This window comes from Pinus tabuliformis, chromosome J (genome assembly GCF_031772625.1).
Source record: "Pinus tabuliformis cultivar Carrire ecotype Pingquan chromosome J, CPIR1, whole genome shotgun sequence".
NCBI lineage: Eukaryota > Viridiplantae > Streptophyta > Pinopsida > Pinales > Pinaceae > Pinus > Pinus tabuliformis.
Genome location: NC_142295.1, coordinates 685,370,503 through 685,390,255, shown reverse-complemented (window position 1 = coordinate 685,390,255; position 19,753 = coordinate 685,370,503).

Here is a 19,753-nt window from a genome sequence, read left to right as displayed (position 1 = left end):
TTGTTTTTTAAGCCTCTAAGTCCTACAGTGATTGATTGAGTCAATCAAGGCAGAATTAGGATGTATGAAGGCCCCGAAGGTTTGTGTTTACTTATGTATGTTTGAAAGGTTTTTACTGATTGGAGTTGTGTTTATACAGGTAAATGTCTCATAGTTTTGGAAGCATGTTTTGCATGCTTGATGTTATCGATCTGTTTGATCGAAATAGATTTGTTATCGATTTAAATAATCAGAAGTGTTTAGGCATTGTGTATGTCTAGGAGGACATGTCACTGGCCTATATGTTGATTTCTAGTTCCCAAAGTAGGGAGGGTGGTGTTGGTGATAGAGATTTGAACTTGCATTACACACCTAATTCTGTGGGTTGATGTTTAGCAAGTAAGATTGATGATACCTAGAGAGGTTGAAAGCTTTAGTCCATCTTAGTCCCACCCGGATAGGTTGCCCTAGTCAGGAATGTAGAATGTGGAACCGTGTATGCCGAAACTCTTCATGGTTCATGTGTTTTGAGATCTTCCTTGTACTTGTATATATATGTGTAATTATGAATACGTCCCTATTTAAGATGGAGTGTTGAAGAATGTAACTAGGTTTGGCCTTCATAATTGTATCTGAGTCATATAGAAATGAATTTATCAAAAGAAATAGTTTATTATTATTATGAATTATTATAGCATGGGTTTCATTCTTGGGTCATCATGTTTTAGGCAAAAGTCCCCATTGAGGACTGTTAGGTTTTACCTGGAGTCATTACAGTCATTGTCCATTTTATGAGACCCTTCTTGGACTTTTGAATCATGTAAAAAATATTTTTTTTGTGTCAAACAAACTATTTGTCACCTCCACACCAAGTCAACCCTTACCTGATGAATTTGACCTACATTAGGGTAATTCGACCCACAAAAGAGGCTACATATAGAAGTGCAGATCGATCCTCAAGTTTACCCCCAACTTTTAGATATTCATCTAAAACTCCTATTTCTAAATCAGAAGTTGAGCATTCACCTCCTAAATCTCCTAGAACTTTTCATGAAGTACCCTCTTCATATTATAATCCAGAATCACCTAAAGTCCAGACTTTAATAAATAAATTAGGAGAAATATCTATTTCAACAGAAAATCCTATGCCATCTGAAGCTTTTGAAGGAAGTGTAACTTCTATTTTACAACCTACTCAGATTTTAACTCGCTATCAAAGTGAGAATCTTGGGGTCCTTCCATTTGAGTTTCCTCTTCCTACTTTCTGGAAAAATACTAAGAAAACTAAGTCACAAACTGATACTAGTGTGGTTTTGTTAAATTCACCTCCACAAACTCCTTATTTCCTTCCATTAATTCTTGTTAATACCCCATTCTTCTCAAAGTATTAGTGCTAGTTCATCCATCACTAATACACAACCCGCCTCTTCTTCCACACAATCACCCTCAACATCCACCTCTTCCCAAACTCCAATAATGGCATGAAGACAACAACAACAACCCCCACCATCAGTCAGACCATGGGCCAATCCTAGAGCTTTGTAAATGACAACACCTCTCCATGATATACCTAAACATCTTAAAATATGGCTACCAAAATTTAATCTGGATGATGGATTACCTGTTGATGAGCATCTCCACAATTATATGTTAACCATTAATCTTAATGGAGTAGCTTAAGAAGATTGTGTAGTAAGATTGTTTCCCTAAACTCTTCAAGGATCGGTAGGTTCATGGTATTTTTCATTATCATGAGGATCTATTATGAATTGGGATATTTTTGAAGAAATTTTTTTAGCTAAATTTGGTGATGATCGCACAACTGCATCCCTTATTAATGATCTTTCTAATTTAAAAGCAAAATCAAGTGAAAAGATCAAAGATTTTAATTCTAGATTTAATAAATTGTTGAACAAAATCCTAGTTACATCAAGCCCCGATGTTGATGTACAAATAGAATGGTACATTTCCTCTCTTCCTTCCAATATATTGATTTTTATGGATAGAGACAATAAGTCTACTTTATTATAAAACATGAAAGAAGCCCTATCTATCGAAAAGAGAATAGTTTCATTAGAAAATAAGACTTCCCAGGAAGAAAGAAAGACGAGAACGGTGACATTTAAAGATGAATCAAAGAAGAAATCCCCTAAGGATCCCTTTGATATTGAAGGTTTACAAAATTTCCTTTAAACCATGTCAAATGGGATGGTAGAAATTAAGAAACAGGTAGTTGAGTCCTCCTCTAAAAAACCTTTTAGATCCTTCAAGAGAAATCGGACATCTAATATTCAACCTCCAAATACAATATCTAATGCTCGGTCTAATTTAGATGAAGGTGATGAAGAAATGACATTATTTGTTGATGAATCTAAAGATGAAGAATTGGTGGAAGTACATGGGATGTGGGATTTTATCCTACCTACTTCTGACAATGAAGATTAGCAAGAAGCTTTACTTATTAGCACTAGGAGTAAAGGTCCCGTTGATTCTACATAATCAACCCAAAAGAAAAATCCTTCAACCTATGCTACCAAGAATAAAGTGTTTAGTAAAGAGTCTTCTTTTACATCTCCTCAACCAACCCCATCCTCGTCTAATCCTCCATCCTCATCCAAAACCTTGGTAGTTACTGATACCATGGAATATAACATAGTGGAGGACATGAAGAAAGCTAAATCAAATATCTCCCTTCATGAGCTCAGCAAGCTTAAACATCACCAGAATCTTTTACTCAAAGATTTGAATGCAATTCTTGATTCTCCTCTTCATGTTGCTATTTTATCCAATGATTCTAGAGGAATGGGTAAGCCTCCCAATTATTCATCAAATAAGGTTGATTCCACCGATGTTATCTTAATTGGAAATAGATCTAACTCACAAACTCCCCCTTTACTCTTGACTTATTAAATCTTTAATAAAAATTTGCACAGCTACTTAATAGACTCAGGGGCCTCCTCAAACATAATGCCAAGGTCAGTCTGGATGAAATTAAATGTCTCGCCCCAAAATTCTGCATTTTACATTGTCCAACTCGATAGAACAAAAGTGAAGGTTTTGGAGGAAAGGGATTCAGTCAATGTTAGTCTTTCTTCTAATCCAAAATTTTGTCAATTAATTGACATACTCGTTGCTGATATTCCCAAATTTTATAGTTTAATTCATAGTAGAGATTGGTATGAGAAACTTCATGGTTATTTTGCAATAGATTAGTCTCATATGTGGATCTCTTACAACAAAAAGCCAAATCAACAAAATTGACCGAGAAAAACATTTGAAGTATACAATAATTGATTTTGAAGATGAAAATAAACCAGTAGCTTTTAACAATAACATCATTGGAAACTACTCTAAGTCATTTTTAGGAAATTTCAATGCACAAAAATCACCTTTTTTGGATAACTCTGTTACTTCTGAGATTGAGAAATTTTCACAAACACATTTTTCCAAATGTATAAATATTGTAGATAAACCATTAGTTAAATCTTTATTTTGGACATTATATTTTGATGGATCTAAATCAAATGATGGTGCAAGAGCCATTTGTATATTAATTAGTCTAGAAGGAGAAAAAAATGCTAACATGTAGGTTGGAATTTGAATGCACAAATAATACCATTGAATATGAGGCATTTATCCAGGGTTTGTATAAAGCAATAGGTCTAGGTCAAATATCTTCAAGTATTTGGAGATTCTGAAATTGTTATCAAACAAGTAAGAAACACCATTCACTGTCTCTCTAGACATTTAAAACATTACCAATCATTGGTTTAGGACCTTACTTCATATTTTTTAGCATTCAACATCTCTCTTATCCCTAGACTTTAAAAATGCAAGTGCTGACCTTTTGGCTAATACAACATCCAAGATTATACAGAAGACTATAGTATAGATAGGTTTTCTATAGAATTAATTTTTCGACCATCGATTCCCAATAATGTCACAAATTGTCTAGTTTTTAATGACGATGAAGATATCCTAAGATTTTTAACATCCGAAGGATCATATAATGATCAGATAATTGATGAAATCGAACATGATAATTAGTTGAAACATAAATCCAATGAAAATACCATACATAAATATGTGGTAAAGCTTGAAGATCTTTATGATCTAAAAGACATGTTTAACAAGGTTATTAATTCTAAACTCCAAAGTTCAACCTTAAGGTTTGAACTAGTAAACCTTGGAACTAATCTCAAACCCCAAAACATCAATTTAGGACTTGGTTGCTCACCTGATGAGAAATTAGTCTTCATTCATTTATTAAAAAAGTATAAAGGTATCTTTTCTTGGAGCTACGACAATATTAAAACATATGATACCTCCATCATACAACACATTATTCCTATGATATCTAATGACAAACCATTACAACATAAATTAAGGAAAATACACCCCATTCTAGAAAGTCAAATCAATTCTAAGCTGAATAAACTCCTTAAAACCAAGATTATATTTCTTGTTAGGCATTCAAAATGGGTTTCAAACTTTGTACCTATCAGGAAGAAGAATGGTGGTATTCATATTTGCATAGATTTTATAAATCTCAATAAAATTTTTTAGAAGGACAATTTCCCATTACCAACCATGGAACAAATACTACAATCAGTAATTGGTTCCTAACTAATGTCTTTTCTTGATGGTTTTTGAGGATATAACCAAATATTATTCAACCCAGATGATAGGTTAAAGAATACATTCATGAACAAATGGGGAACCTATGCCTATCAGAAAATACCTTTTGGTTTAATAAACACAGGGGAAACGTTCCAAAGATCCATGGACATAGCCGTCAAGGGTTTGATAAATAAAATTTTTGTTACTTGGATGACATAACTATTTACTCCAAGAAAATAAGAAACCATTTGCATCACTTGAAACAGATCTTTGAACGCTGCAAGAAGTATGGGATTTCATTAAATCCAAAGAAATATTATTTCACTCTAAATGAAGGGTATATTGTATCCAAAAAGGGCATCTGTATTGATCCTGAGAGAATAAAAGAAATTTCTGAAATTCCTTTGCCCCATAATAAAAAATTAATACAGTCCTTTCTAGGTCAGATAAATTTTGTTAAGAGATCTGTACCTGAATTTTACCAAATTTTTTTTACCATTACAAACCATGATTAAGAAAAAATTGATCTTTAAGTGGGAACATAACGAAAGGGAAGCTTTTGATTTAAACAAACAATCCATTATGAAAGCTCCCTCTTTAACTACTCCAAATTTTTCTAATCATTTCATTTTGTATACTTTCGCTTCTCAATCATCTTATGTTGTTGTTCTAACACAAATTAACGTTCAACAAATTGAAACACCCATCTCTTTCTTTAATTCTATTTTTCAAGCTGCTAAGGTGCTGAACTAAATTATTCAGAGGTGGAGAAGCAAGCTTTTCCTATTTTTAAATCTATAGCTCACTTAGGCCTTTTCTCCTAAAAACACACACCAAAGTAATAATCCCATTCTCAGCAGTGAGATAATTGCTTATGCAAAGGGAATTAGGAGAAAAGAGAGAGAATTGGGTAACAACCCTGCAAGGATATGATATTGACATTAAACCAACTAAAATTATCAAAGGGAAATGTTTTTGCATATTTCTTACAGGAGCTTCCAATGTACCAGCTGATGAGGACTCGGGTAATACTATACACATATCTGAGATAAGCCTAAATGACTTTGAGCCCCAATATGTTGAACTCATTTTCTATTTTAAAAATGGATATGCTCCCCCTGAACTCAATCAAAAAAGGAAAAGGGATTTAATATTAAAATCCAATCAATATGATATCATTGATGATGTGTTATTCAGAATAAATTATGATTTTGTATTATTAAGATGCCTAAAAAATTCTAAAGCACAAAAGGTTTTGCAGGACCTCCACAACGGAACAACTGGTGGACATTTTGGAGGAGATACTACTACACATAAAATCTTGAATACTGGGTACTATTGTCCAAATTTATTCAAAGATACCCATGAATATGTGAGGAAATGAAAAATATGCCAGACTGCTACTAGAAGACAATGAAAACCAACCTTACCTCTACAACCGGTCAACATTGAACAACCTTTTGAACAATGGGGACTGGACATTATAGGTGAGATTGTTCCTCATTATTCAAAGCAGCATAAGTATATCTTTATAGCTACAAACTATTTTACTAAGTGGGTGTAATAAATTCCACTAAAGGTAGCCAATTCAGATGCCATCATTGAATTCATTGATCATTTCATTATTACTAGGTTTGGCTTACCAAATGCACTTATGTTTGATAATGCATCTTACTTTCTAGGAAATAATATGACTGAATTTTCTCTTAAGAGGGGTTTTAAAGTTAAATACTCTGCTAACTACTATCCCCAGAAAATGGTCTAGTAGAATCAACTAATAAGAACCTCATAATAATTATTAAAAGAACTATTGATTAGAGCCAAAAGATTTGGCACGAATGCTTGAAATTTTCTCTATGGGTATATCGAATAACCTAGAAGGCCTCAATAGACGCTTCTCCCTTCAATCTAGTATATGGGAAAGAGGCTATCATTCATTCAAACTTAACCCTTCCCTCATTAGCCCTAGTCCAATTTATCGAAGAAAACCCTTCTTCTTCTTTACATCTAAGACAATCTCAAATCCTTAAATTGGAATAAGAAAGAGAAAGAGCCAAGCTTACACATGCTTTCCATCAGTATATAGTCAAATCTTCTTTTGATGGAAGTTATTTTGCCCCAAAATCTTTTCAAATTGGAGATCTCATCCTTAAATGGGGCAAGCCACATGAGGAAAAAGGAAATAATACTAAATTCTAGAAAAGGTGGCTTGGACCATTTTAAATTACTAAACAAATAGGCCCATCAACGTTCATATTGCAAGATTTATCAAGAAAGAGGGATTCTCTTCCTGTCAATGGGATTATTTTGAAAAAAATATTTTCTTAGAATATAATATCATCCATTGTAACATTATCGCATTTATATTTTTAGTTATGTTAGAAAACAATGTTCAATAGCATACTTTTCGCTTTACATTGGAATCTCTTAAAATATTTTATGATCTTTCGCTTTGAAAGTGGGAATTCTTAAGGAAGTGATTACAACTTTGAAAATTAGATAAGTATCATAAAACTCTGAAATTTTCTTTTTCCATTGAAGTTGTAAATTATTTGAAGCCTTAAAATTTATAAAATCCTTTTATTCTATTATCAATCAAGAAAGGTTATCTTTAACAAAGTAAAGACTATTTACAGTGAAACATATCTAACTCTAAAATTGTCATCCAAAAATCTCAAGGAGTCAATGATTCTCCCCATCCATTAATTTATTTATTTTTTAGTGTGATTCAAACATATATTAAACTTAAAAGATAAGGGGTCTCATTATGAGCCTACTTACCATGATCATAGGGAAATGATAGACTGACATTACCAATACTAAATATCAAACCAAGGTAATGGCTTATGAGTTTTTTAATTATAAGACAAGGGGTATCATCACGAGCCATATTGTTCAGTTCAATTAAAACCAGTGAATGACATTGTCACTTTTTGGTCACAAAACCATGACAATGGCTTTTAGGTATTGCTAAAAAATTATCAAAAGAAAAGTAAACAAATAAAAAAAAATGAAATATACATATACTTTTGAAATTATCTCTAAAGACTGCACTCTTAAATGGATGGGACTCTTAATCATTGATGACTAAAAGGTAACCCTGTCGAGCCTATGAACGCTTTCTAGCAGCAATGGCTCTACCTATGACAAATGAGTATATTAAAAGGTTAAGTTGTAGAAGCCCCCTACTTTATCTTTACAACCAATTAAGGATTAATATAGAAAAAACATATTTTCAACTATAAGATGATTTAAAAGGAATTATGATTAAGTGAGCTTTTATATTCAAAGTGATTTTACTTATCTAAATATTTTGAAAATAGTTTTCATTTCCTGAATTATTTTTACTTAATAAAGTTTTAGAAATTTCATTATTATAAATCAAAGGTAACTTGTTCTTCCAGTGAACTGCCAATTGTTGTGCTATTCAACAACATCCCATTTATTTATATATAAATGTTTTAGGAAATTATTATATAAATAATGAGGAACCTTTAAATTTTTAGAACATAGTAAAATAAAAAAAGTAGTGTTATAAAAGCACAAATTTGAGCTTATTTGAATAAAAACTCCAAATTTCATTGGCCCAAACAACTCGAATGAGCCTGCATTAAAAGAATCCCGACGTTATCACACTTCACAAGTCCTAATGAGAAACTCCTTGTTTTATCCTTTTGAGAGTTTCGATAAGATAAAGTATATCCCATGAGAACAAACCATGCTTAAACTTTAAAAGGCTTGGATATTGTTAAGAAATCCGCTCTATATCATAGCTTGCCCGCATCACAAAACTTAGAACGAGTGTGATATATAAAATCCTCGAGGATCACTCTGATTGGAATATGCGATAAACCATCCAAATTCGATATAAAAATAACACAACCTATAAATATGTCACATCCGAATGAATCACAAATTAGCAAAAGGTAAGCTGATCCCTTCACTTCTGATCTTCTAATTGCGATAAAGATCTTTGTTAAAAGGTGTGACTTTAATAAAATCATGAGAATGAATAAGACAAAGGAAAAAACATATATTAAATCATCAATCGGGCCCACTCTACTTCCACATCATTCCTCGCAATTTCGTAATCGCAAAAGGCCTTTGGTCATTTCCAATGTCCTCCGCTCCAAACCCTCAATTGTGATATTATGATCATCGCATTGCGGACTTCCGATACCGAAACCGCCGATATCATGGTATCGCTATGGCATATCAGGGAAACACATGGAAACATGTTTTAGATTACTGTTTAAAAGGTTTTTTTACGATGATATCTATTAATGGAATAATAAATTATCATTTGAAGTCGTGATTTCAGTTATTAAGAACTTCTAACGGTATTTATGATTTAAAGCCCCAAGGTGATTTGATGGCCTATATGTAGATATTTCACATTTTTCGCATTAAAACTAAACTCTCCATCATTTCAAACCTTATATGTTCAAATGATCCCGCATTTCAAACCTATTGTTCTTCATTCCTCTACATTTACAGTTGCAGGTTAAACCTGAGAAGAAGCAGTGTAATAGGAAGACCAAAGCAAATAAAGGAAAGAAAGCCATGGAAACTTCACAATCCACACCTTCTGCTTCCGATGTAACAAAAATGCCCCCACTTTTCTTAGACACCACATGCACGATAGACAGTGGAACATCCTTGTGGGAATCCATGTACCAATTGCTTGAAAGTGAAGGACCTAAGGTAATTCAGAGAGTGGCAACAACAGATGCTGCTTCATCTTCTGTAGCCTCCAACTATGAAGCCACCAACCCTTTTCATCACAGGACTACTGCTCAACCCTAGATCCTTATACCGATATGGTGAAATGGATAATTAAGAATATCAATATCATTAATAGGACATTCTTAACTTAAAAAAAACAGTCATCGGGTCTTTTACAGCTGAATATTTGAATAAAATGTACCATATACCCAACCCACAAAAGGTGTATGAAAAATATTTCATCGAAAATTTTGCAAGCAAGAATGAGGTGAATTCAGATCCAATTAAATGATGGAGATCCTACCCAAACAAACAAAAACATGAAAATTCGGGTATGTACTCTATATCTTCTCTTGCCGCTCCCTATTCTTATATCGCAGCTATGATGTGTAGGCTATTCGGATACCCTAATACAACTAAATTCTCAGTCAAATGGGTTCATCTTATTGAGGCAATAGTTGATTCTTATATAATGGATTGGGGCACTATCCTTTCAAATAATATTGCCGTCGAAATCCGAGAATTTAGGCGAAATCGGTATGTTTCTACCAGAGTAGTTCCACCATTCTTTATGAGCATATATATCATGGATGTGGTTTGTTTCACCCCAAATTTCCCAATCATGGGATGGAAATGGACCATTTAAGACCCCACTCGTATCAATATATTTCATAAAATCCTATGGGAATCTAATTTTCATGGCCATTTTTATAAAACTTGCTAAGGAGTCATGCTGCCAATACACCAAGTTGTTTTTGACAAAAGAGCCCCGAGACTGTCCAAAGAGGCCAAAATTGATTTCATACCAATAGGCAGGTGGCTTGGTGAAGAGATATTTACATATGTCATAATCTATGTAATTCTGGCATCTCCTCATGTTCTCCCATTATATTTCCCTAATAAAATACTGGCTAGGGAAATTGCCCATCAAACTATAGGGGATGGATTGACAATGACCCAAAAATAAGCCAAGAAATATCTTTGGCCTTCATTCCCTATCCAATGTGGTGTATATTATCTACATGATTTCAAGCATGCTTCGCTTGAAATTGATAATATTACATGTTTAAATCCTCCTACTATGCATGGCAGACAGTTTGATCCTAACAAAGTTGTACAAAATGTTATTGCCCAAGTAAAAATCAGGAGATTTAGTCATGAAGATGATGACTACGATGACCTATTTGAATCTTTCGATAGATTTTCACAAGTACATCACCTAGCTACGTTGAAACTGAACCCATAAAAGGTACCACAATTCAAATAATAGAGGGAAAGACGACTGCAAAATATCGCTTTAGATCTATTGAGAATTCCTCAATCGATTTCCCAAGAAGAGGAGGGTTCAGAGCAGGGTTCAAAATAGGGTTTAGAGTAGAATTCAAAAAATAATTTAGAGAAGAGTTCAAAACATAATTTAGAACATGACTTAGAGCATGTTTCTAAGGATATTGAAGTGGAATATAAATCCACATAAATGCGTACTGATAAAACACCCTTCAATGATAAGTTGGATGAAGCATGGAAACCATTTGATCAACAGCTTAAAGGATAGCCAGGGGCAGAGAATATTGAGATGGAGAAAACATTTAGCACAACCCATAATACTGGATAGAGCTCGTTTACTAATAGGGCTTCTGATAAAGATGTCACTATAGAAGAAATTGAAATTATCCCAACATTCCTGTCATCTGAAATTTGTCCTTAAAGTGGAAGAAATCCCTCCTCTTGACATCTTTTATAGTCCCAAACATCATGCTATGGTGAAAAGACAGAGGAAAAGGAGAAAAACATAGCCATAATTAGCAGTCATTCTTGGTGATATGCTAATGGACATAGTATGGAAGGATACACAAACTGATCATTCAAAGAATTTAACAAAGTTTTCATAGTTCGCAGGTGCCTATGCATCTTCAATGATTGATAAAGAAGTAGAAGTTTGACCACTGGTTAGGGAAAAGGAAGAGAGAATTCAATAGTTGGTAGAGGAAAGGAAAAGTATTGACCAATAAGTAGAGACACAATTGTCTCAACTCTAGCAGAACTTTGATCAATTAAAGCTCCAACATCAGACAAAGATTAATACTGAGGACACTCAAATTCGACAGCTCCAATTTTCACTTGATCAGTTGAAGGACAATCCTAAAGTGGAGTACTTTATAAAGGAAGAATTGGAGCTAAAGACTCTGTTATCAAAGCAACAAGTAATGTTTTGTCAAAATTTATCTATCAACAATCCACTATGTGTTAAAAGTGATTCACTGATGAATCAATCATTTGATTTGAGGGTGAATTTAAATGAGATTGATGATAAAATCTCAAGATTCATAACATGGTAGGATACACCAGAAGGTAGAGCAGCAAACCTTCCCAAAATAGAGGAATATCACAAGGAAATCCTCTTTACTGATTGGAACATTTAGTTGAATAAGTTAGAAAGATCAGTCTCCAAGGAAAAAGATGCTGCCAATAATATCATTGAAACTATCAATAATAACCTGCATAATGCCAACCAGATTCAAGAATGCCCACCTGGTAATCTCCCTGACATCAAATTCATGGAAAGGAAATGGAAAGAAACTTCAAAAGAAAAGGAAGAAGAAATTAAAAAGTTGACCAAACTTGACTGGGAGATGTATTGGAAATATCTTATGAAGCCACACAATCACTAGCTAATGCTCTGCTACCTTTCTGACTCATCCACTCATATCCTTCCTACGCTTTCAGATGCAGTGTACACTAGACAACTATGTATAAAGGAAAGGTCAACCCCTTGAAGTTAAGCCAATGATGGATATTTACAAGCTCATGTAGCGAATGAAATAATAGACACAATTTCATTCATGAGCTCTTCATTTCAACTTCTATTTTGGTCGTAATTTCTCTTATTTTAAGAAGAGTTGTTTCAACCTCCTCAACACTTTATGTATTGTCTATTTTTGTACTTTATTTTTGTTATATAAACCCTTTAATGTCTACAAAGAAAGGGTCCCCAAATTTTATAAGGAAAGACTTTTGTATCTTGGACTTCTGTACTTTCAAGTTTATCTTAGTATAATAATTGGATCAGGATCCTGAAATTTTGTAGAGAAGGCTTTGGAAGCTTGCACTTTTTTACTTTTGAAACCATCTAAATGATAAAGACTGAACCAGAAATATTTGTTTCATGAGAAGAGTAACATACATCAGGTACATTTATCATTGTATTCATGCTTTGTTTATGAATCGATAACCATTCCTCTTTATGTTGTTTAATATATGTATCTTTTCTAACTCAATTCTGCATTAATTCACTTTTGAAAATGCTAGAATTATCATCTTTAATACATATATAAGTGATTTGTGAATGTTATTTGATTGCAATATGAGTTTCATCAATTATTTTGATTAATAAATTAATCAAAATAATTATCTTAAAATATTTTCATTTTTTCAAGTATTTGATTAATATTTATTATCATGGACTAAGGACAATTATTCTATATCGCTTAAACATAAGTAACCCAGGGTAATAGATAGATTAATATACATGTATTTCAGTTTATAAATCACCCCCATCTATCGCTTAGTTTTTGGTTATAAACACTCTAGCCATTTTATCACATTTTTATTGGGAAACTGGTCCCATTATATCTAGTCGGAGCCACTATTCAAAATGGAAAAAGGACGATATTCAAGTCCACAATTGGGTGGTTTTCCACCATGTTGTTGCAGTGATTTTCGAGGCATTAACAAGGTCATAAGAAGTTGAAAATTCATATGATAAACTCAAGAGTCATGAGGATATGAAAGGCCATGCTTCTAGTTATAAAATAAACCTCATTACTCAAGAAAAAGACTTTTCACCTTGGTTTCTCCCACAAGGAATTAGAGAAATAGAGATAGTTCTTTTGGAGAGAAAGTAGTGGTTCTAATGCTCCACTATTGGAGATAGTGGTGTTCATTGTACTCATGTATCTCAAAAAATTTTCTTAATAATTGAAGCAATTTGGCCAACACATTTTCATGCATAGATTGTAGATGTTTTGAGACTACTATTCAAATGTTTGTAGTTTATGTTGGATTACATATGTACTAAATAAATTGAACTATTTCAGTGGCTTTGGTGCTCAACTTGTTGGAAATGTGCTATTATCATTCTAATCATCGTGGAATCTATGTGAAATATTTCGCTTGATGACTAATGATTCTTCCTTGTTTATGTGTGTGCATCTTTACTAGATTAGTACTATTACTTTTATTTTAGAGACTCACTTTTGTTCCCTGCAGAAAAAGAACCTTGATACATTTACAATTGAACATATCACAAGGCATACTCTCTTGCTCATTCAAAAGTACATGCACGCTACTCTCTCATGCTAATTACTGAAGCCAAGGAAAATATTTAAGTTAATTGTAGCCCGACCATAATTCCAAATGGGCCTCATATACCAAATGGTGTGAGGTTTAGTTGGGACTTCATATCAGAGAGATCCCTTATATGTTGGCGGGATCTAGCACCATCAAAATTCTAGTGCTAGAAGGAGGGTCACCACCTTTTTATGGTTGATCATTCATCTCACCCTAACAATGAAGCATTTATACAAGGTACAATGGTTTGGGTTCTACTCCAAATCCTATTCCTGAAATTAGAGAATCTTCTCACCTAGGTTCGGGACAAACTTTTGAAGTTACTTACGATCATCTCTGGTAAATCAGGCCCATTACTTGTCAATTTGTGAAAGATCTTGGATTACTTTCTATTTCTCATAATATTACTCATACTTTGAAATATAGAAGGAAAGAACTCACATTGGTGTAAAAGTTTCATGGGTGGAAGATCTAGTTTTTGTCATCCATGAAGAGTCAACAGAACTTTAAGAAGAAACAATTCAACAAGGGGGGCTTCCACCTATTGATGAATAACTAGAGGGCGATGGGGGAGATTTTTAATTTTTTTATGAGGAGCGGATTGAGCATAACAAAGACTTTGACGATGAAGGAGGAGACTCTTCTGATTTCGAGTGTGAGGAGGAATAAGGAGGAGAAGATATGGTTGATCAAGGCTTGGATTGGATGGCCCAATGGCCACATGCTCTCTCGGAAAATCTTCATAAAATGCCAAAAAATTGAGCGAAGTTGTTATATAAGTTTGATCCTGACAAGAAAACTAAAGTTGAAGATCATATAGACAACTTCTACATGAATTTAAGAATGCTTGAGGTACTCTTTGATGATGTTTCTTGTAGAGTTTTTCCATACACCTTAGAAGGTAGAGCGTATGCATGGTATCATAGTATTACATCCAATTCAATTTGCAATTAGAGGGAGTTTAAGAAATTGTTCCTAGAGAATATTGTAGATGATAAAACTCCCTCCATGCTATTGAAAGAAATCAGGAACATCAAGATGGGGAACAAAGAGAAATTAAAGGATTTCAAACAAAGGTTTGCATATTAAGCAAGTTCCTCGCTGATGTTACCCCACATGATTCTATTATGAAGTGTGATGCCAGCCTAAGCTGCATATGTCCCAATGATGCAGCCTAAGCTGCATATACCCATAGTATGCAAATACAATTGCATGTCACACTATGTGTGTCCCATGAATTCTCATTATTCCATACTTAGTAAAATCTTCTTTAATCAAGGTTTAACTAGCGGAAATATATCATATGATAAGAACCCACTATCAAAGTTTAATTCTTTAAGCGGAAATATATTTGTCTAAGCATCCCAAGTTTAGACTTTAATAAACCTTTGAGAGGAACCTTCATAATCTTTGGTTAATTTTTATTACCCACGCATATTTACCATACCATCATCTTCAGACTTTGGTTAAAACCCAAAGTTAACCCATAAAACATTAACTCCATTAATTTCTATTATAATTCCCATATAATAGAAATATTTTATAAATCATGCTTAAACCTTACCTTTCCGCCATTCTTCAAACCTTTGCACATATATCGATGCTCTCCTTAGCATGTTAAATCTCCACCGTCGATGTCATTCCTCGATCCGATGATTATTGCGTCACTCGATCATTAACTATTCCGGACGATCTCCATTGTTGATCTACTTCGTCTGATCCAATTCCTGTCGCATCACCCGATTGCCAACCAGCTTGGCTAATCTCCACCGTTGATCAATCTCGCTTGATCCAATGGTTATCGCACAATCTCGCACAAATACTTGCACGACTGACGTCAGATTGGAAGCACGTGCAAAAAGTGGATTTCTCTCTCCATCGTTTGCTACATGTTAGCCACTAAACTTAATCGCATGAATTTTAGAAAGACTTCTTACCACCTTTATGGCGCGTGAGAAACTACTTACCCATTGCGAATACCATCCATGTACTTAATACGAAACTTAAAGAAACTCACCTAATAAAGGGTTATCGCTTAATCTCCACTGTTCATCTTCTTGACTTCATTTGCGCGACTTAATCTTAGTTGTCTATGTCCCTTTCTCTCATTCGTTGATCTGACTGATCTAACAATTCCTATGTGATGATATGTTATTTTGGCTCTTACTGTGTAATCGGCCATTCGGCTTTCTGCCTGTGTATTTTCTCCAGCCTTACGGTTTTCACATGTTCTGATCTCGATCTCTGCTCACGTCTTTATGCTTCCTTCACCTTCACTATAACATTAAAGGCTTTCTCCAATACTGTCTGTGTGTAAATCCATAACACTCCTCTCTACACTTCTTCTCTGATTCTGTACACCTGTAACCTATGTTATGCAAAATTAATCAAGTTCACACATAACTTATAATTCAAATACACATCACACAAACTCATAATCGAGTTATCTGTATTCATAAACAGCCATTACACAGGAATTTCTTCCTCGGCCTGATTTTCAATATCGGTGGCCTTTCTCTACCTTCCCATAGGCTTACAGTCAAACCCTATCTAATCTCACTCTAATTGACTGACTGACTCTCTACCTTACTACTATGCCTTTTAGGCTTACATTTATACAAAAGGTTTTGTTTAACCAATTTTGGTTCAGATCCTTAATCCGCTGAACTAAATCCTGGATATCCTCTATGTCCACTTTTAACTCTAGTAATCCTTAAGAATCCTCTCTAGTTCCATGAACCATGACACCACTTTCTAGTCTAAGACTTACAATCGATTTCCAACTCTCTCAATCCTCACTAATCACTCATGTTCTCCTACATTGGAGAGAATTTACAACTATCCTCACAATATCTAATTAATTCCTATTCCAACCACTTAAAACATTAATAATTACATACATAGGAATCCAACTTCCTTGAAAACACAAGATCCCCTAAGTTAACTAGAATGTAATGAAATTGCTGAGCTGAATGCTCCTGCATCAGACTCCCAAGGTTAAAATAATCATGATATCCTGATCATGTGCTTCTGACCTTTGTCTTCCTGGATCCCATACTTTGTTCTGCAATTTGTCTTTGGTTGATGCTGTTGTTTGTTGTTGTTCCCCAAGTTTCCACACTTTATGTTGCTTTGCCCCATTGGATATGCTTTCACAATCTGTTGTTGTCTTTCTCTTTCTGCTTCTCCTTGGTCTTATTACTGTTGTTTTCTTATGAAGCACCTTCATCATCAATCTTATTATTCCTTCAATCTCTATGTCTAATTTATCTTCTGACTGATAATTACTTTTCCATTTGTTGTTGTACTCTGTCCACTCATCTTCAAACTATTGTTTACTGTCTTCTCCTTGAAGTTGTTGGATACTTACTACCTCCCATTCATCCTTACACTCTTGTTGCTTTCCAAACAACCTCTGTTCAATGTCCAGGAATTTACTTTCAAAAATTAAATTGTCTTCCAATTTCCTTTGTACTTGATTTTCTTCAAATACATCACTATGTTGCTCATCAATTCTAGCATATTCTCTTTCCTCTTCTTTCTTTACTTGACTTCTCATATGTGCCAAATTTTCTCTAGCATCTGCAATAAAACCTGCACTCACAAAACAATTATTAAAATGAAAAACATAAGGCCTTAGTGCCTCTTCTTCCTTTGGCAACATTTCAGTATGCTGCTCTAATTTTTCCTCTTTTATCAGTACACCAGCATGCTGGCTCAATCTCTTTAAATAATTCTCTAAAGGACTCTCGATACTTTCAACAAGTCTCTCTTCCACACCATATTCTTCAATGATTTCTTTCTTCTCTTGTCCACTATAGTGAACTCCTTCCTCTACAATCACCCTATCATACTCTAAGTTTTCTAGCAAATATCCCAGTAATTCAATTTCTCTTTGACACTTCATAAGTATTTCATCATCGCTTATAATTCCTGCATTTGTACACAATTTATCATTTTGAAAATTACAAGGTTCAAAAGTCTCAACTGTTGCTTCACATATCAGTTCTTCAGATTGATTATTATGTCCTTATTTCACAAGAAATTGTTCCTGGATTGTAACAGCTTCAAACATCAATGTATTACTAAATTCTTTTTGCTGCCATAATTCATTGTTTTTCCCATTTAAGAGACATTCTCCATCCTTCTTTACTTCAGAGTATTTATCTTTTAAAATATACTCTTCCATACTTTTGACAACTTCAAAAGACTGTCTTCTCTCATTAAGTAACTCATCCATCGACTCTTTCTGTTGTAACTATTCAAATTCTTCCTCTTCTGAGAAATTTTCTTTGTCACCTTTTACTTCAAGATCTTCATCCATCCTAAAGACATATTCACAATGTTTCTTTTCTCCTGCAATACCTACAATCATACACAAACTATTAGTTTTAAAAAATAAGACCTTGTGGTCTCACTTGATGCTTCAGTCATCATATATCCTTGTTGTCTTGAATTCTCACAATAATTCATAATATCTTCCACAAATCTCTAGTCTTCATCTTTACCTTGTTCTACTTCACAAATGGAAACTTCCATTTCCAACTCAGCTTCTCTGAGTTCTTCTACCAGCCACTTTACTTGTCTTTGCTATAGCATTTTCTGTAACTCAGACCACTTCATTTCCTTTTTCCTCTAGACCAAACCTTGTCTTTGGTTTTCTTCTAGTATCATCCTTAATACATTGAGTTGTTCTTTTAACTATGCAATCTCCTTGTCACACTACTCTTGAATCATTCTCTTTCCAATTTCCTTGGCATCCTCCTTCTTCACTTTTCTTCTGTTGTGGTCTTCCTCATAACCTCTGTTATCTCTGTTATGAATATCGGTAGTCATCTTCTTCTCTATCTTCATGAGTTCCTCACTCACTTACTATGAGCTGCATTAAAGCCTCTACAACAGCAAGTCCTTCCTACTACCACTTACCTCACCAAGATTTCCTCTGTATTTGGTCTTTTGGCAAGCACTTAGTTCTCTATTCTCTAGAACCTCTTTGAGCACTTCCCTCTACTCCTTCTAGGCTTCAACTCATCTGCACCTTTTAAGAACACAACTGTCCTCTTGTATTTCAATCACAATGAAATACTAGGTTTTGACCACCTCTTCTTTCACTCAGAACGTCTTACCAACTTTCTTCATCCCTTAGCAATTATACCCACATCCTCTGTGGAATTGCCTTTATGATCTTCCTGTGAGTTGCAACAAAACCTATGCAGTAACAAGTCTCCTTCTTGCTACACATGCCTCACTAAGCTTCTCTCCTCTGAGCTCAGTCTTTCAGCATCTCTCTAGTTCTTTCCTCTGGAACCAATTGAGCACTCCTTGCTCTAGGTTGCTGCAATATTCTCACCTCCTTATGTCGCTACCATCAAGACCTTTGCATGATCTGAACTTTGAATGGATTGTTCTCTGTTTCTTTGCATCTGCAATTCTCCCAATATTCTTTTACACTTTATCTCTATGTGCTTACTGTTTGTTAGATTTAAAATATGATCTCCTCTTGCCTGCATACATACCTTCACAACATAACTCTTTTCTAAGCTTTCTTAAAGAATTCTTACACACATAATCTCCTTGTTTAGCTCTGATACAAAATTGCGTTAGCCTAAGCTGCATATGCCCCAATGATGCAGCCTAAGCCGCATATACCCACAATATGCAAATAAAATTGCATGTCACAGTATGTGTGCCCCAGGAATTCTCATTATTCCATACTTAGTAAAATATTTTTTAATCAAGGTTTAACCAGCGGAAATATGACATCTGATGAAAACCCACTTTATCAAATTTTAAGTCTTTAAGCGGAAATATATTCGTATAACCATCCCAAGTTTAGACTTTAATAAACCTGTTGAGATAATTTGTGTACCTAAATTAACACAATTATTTCTTATCAATCCGGGTTGTTTATGCTTTGAGGCAAGTTCACTATATGTGAAGATCAGATCTAATAAAACCTTGAAAGATAAGTTATTCAAAAGCTTAAAGTAATACATCCTACAACTCTAATTCAATTAGTTTAAAAGAGGAAAAACATTGAAATGGTTCTTGACTCAAGAAGTCCACTTTTGCCTCAATT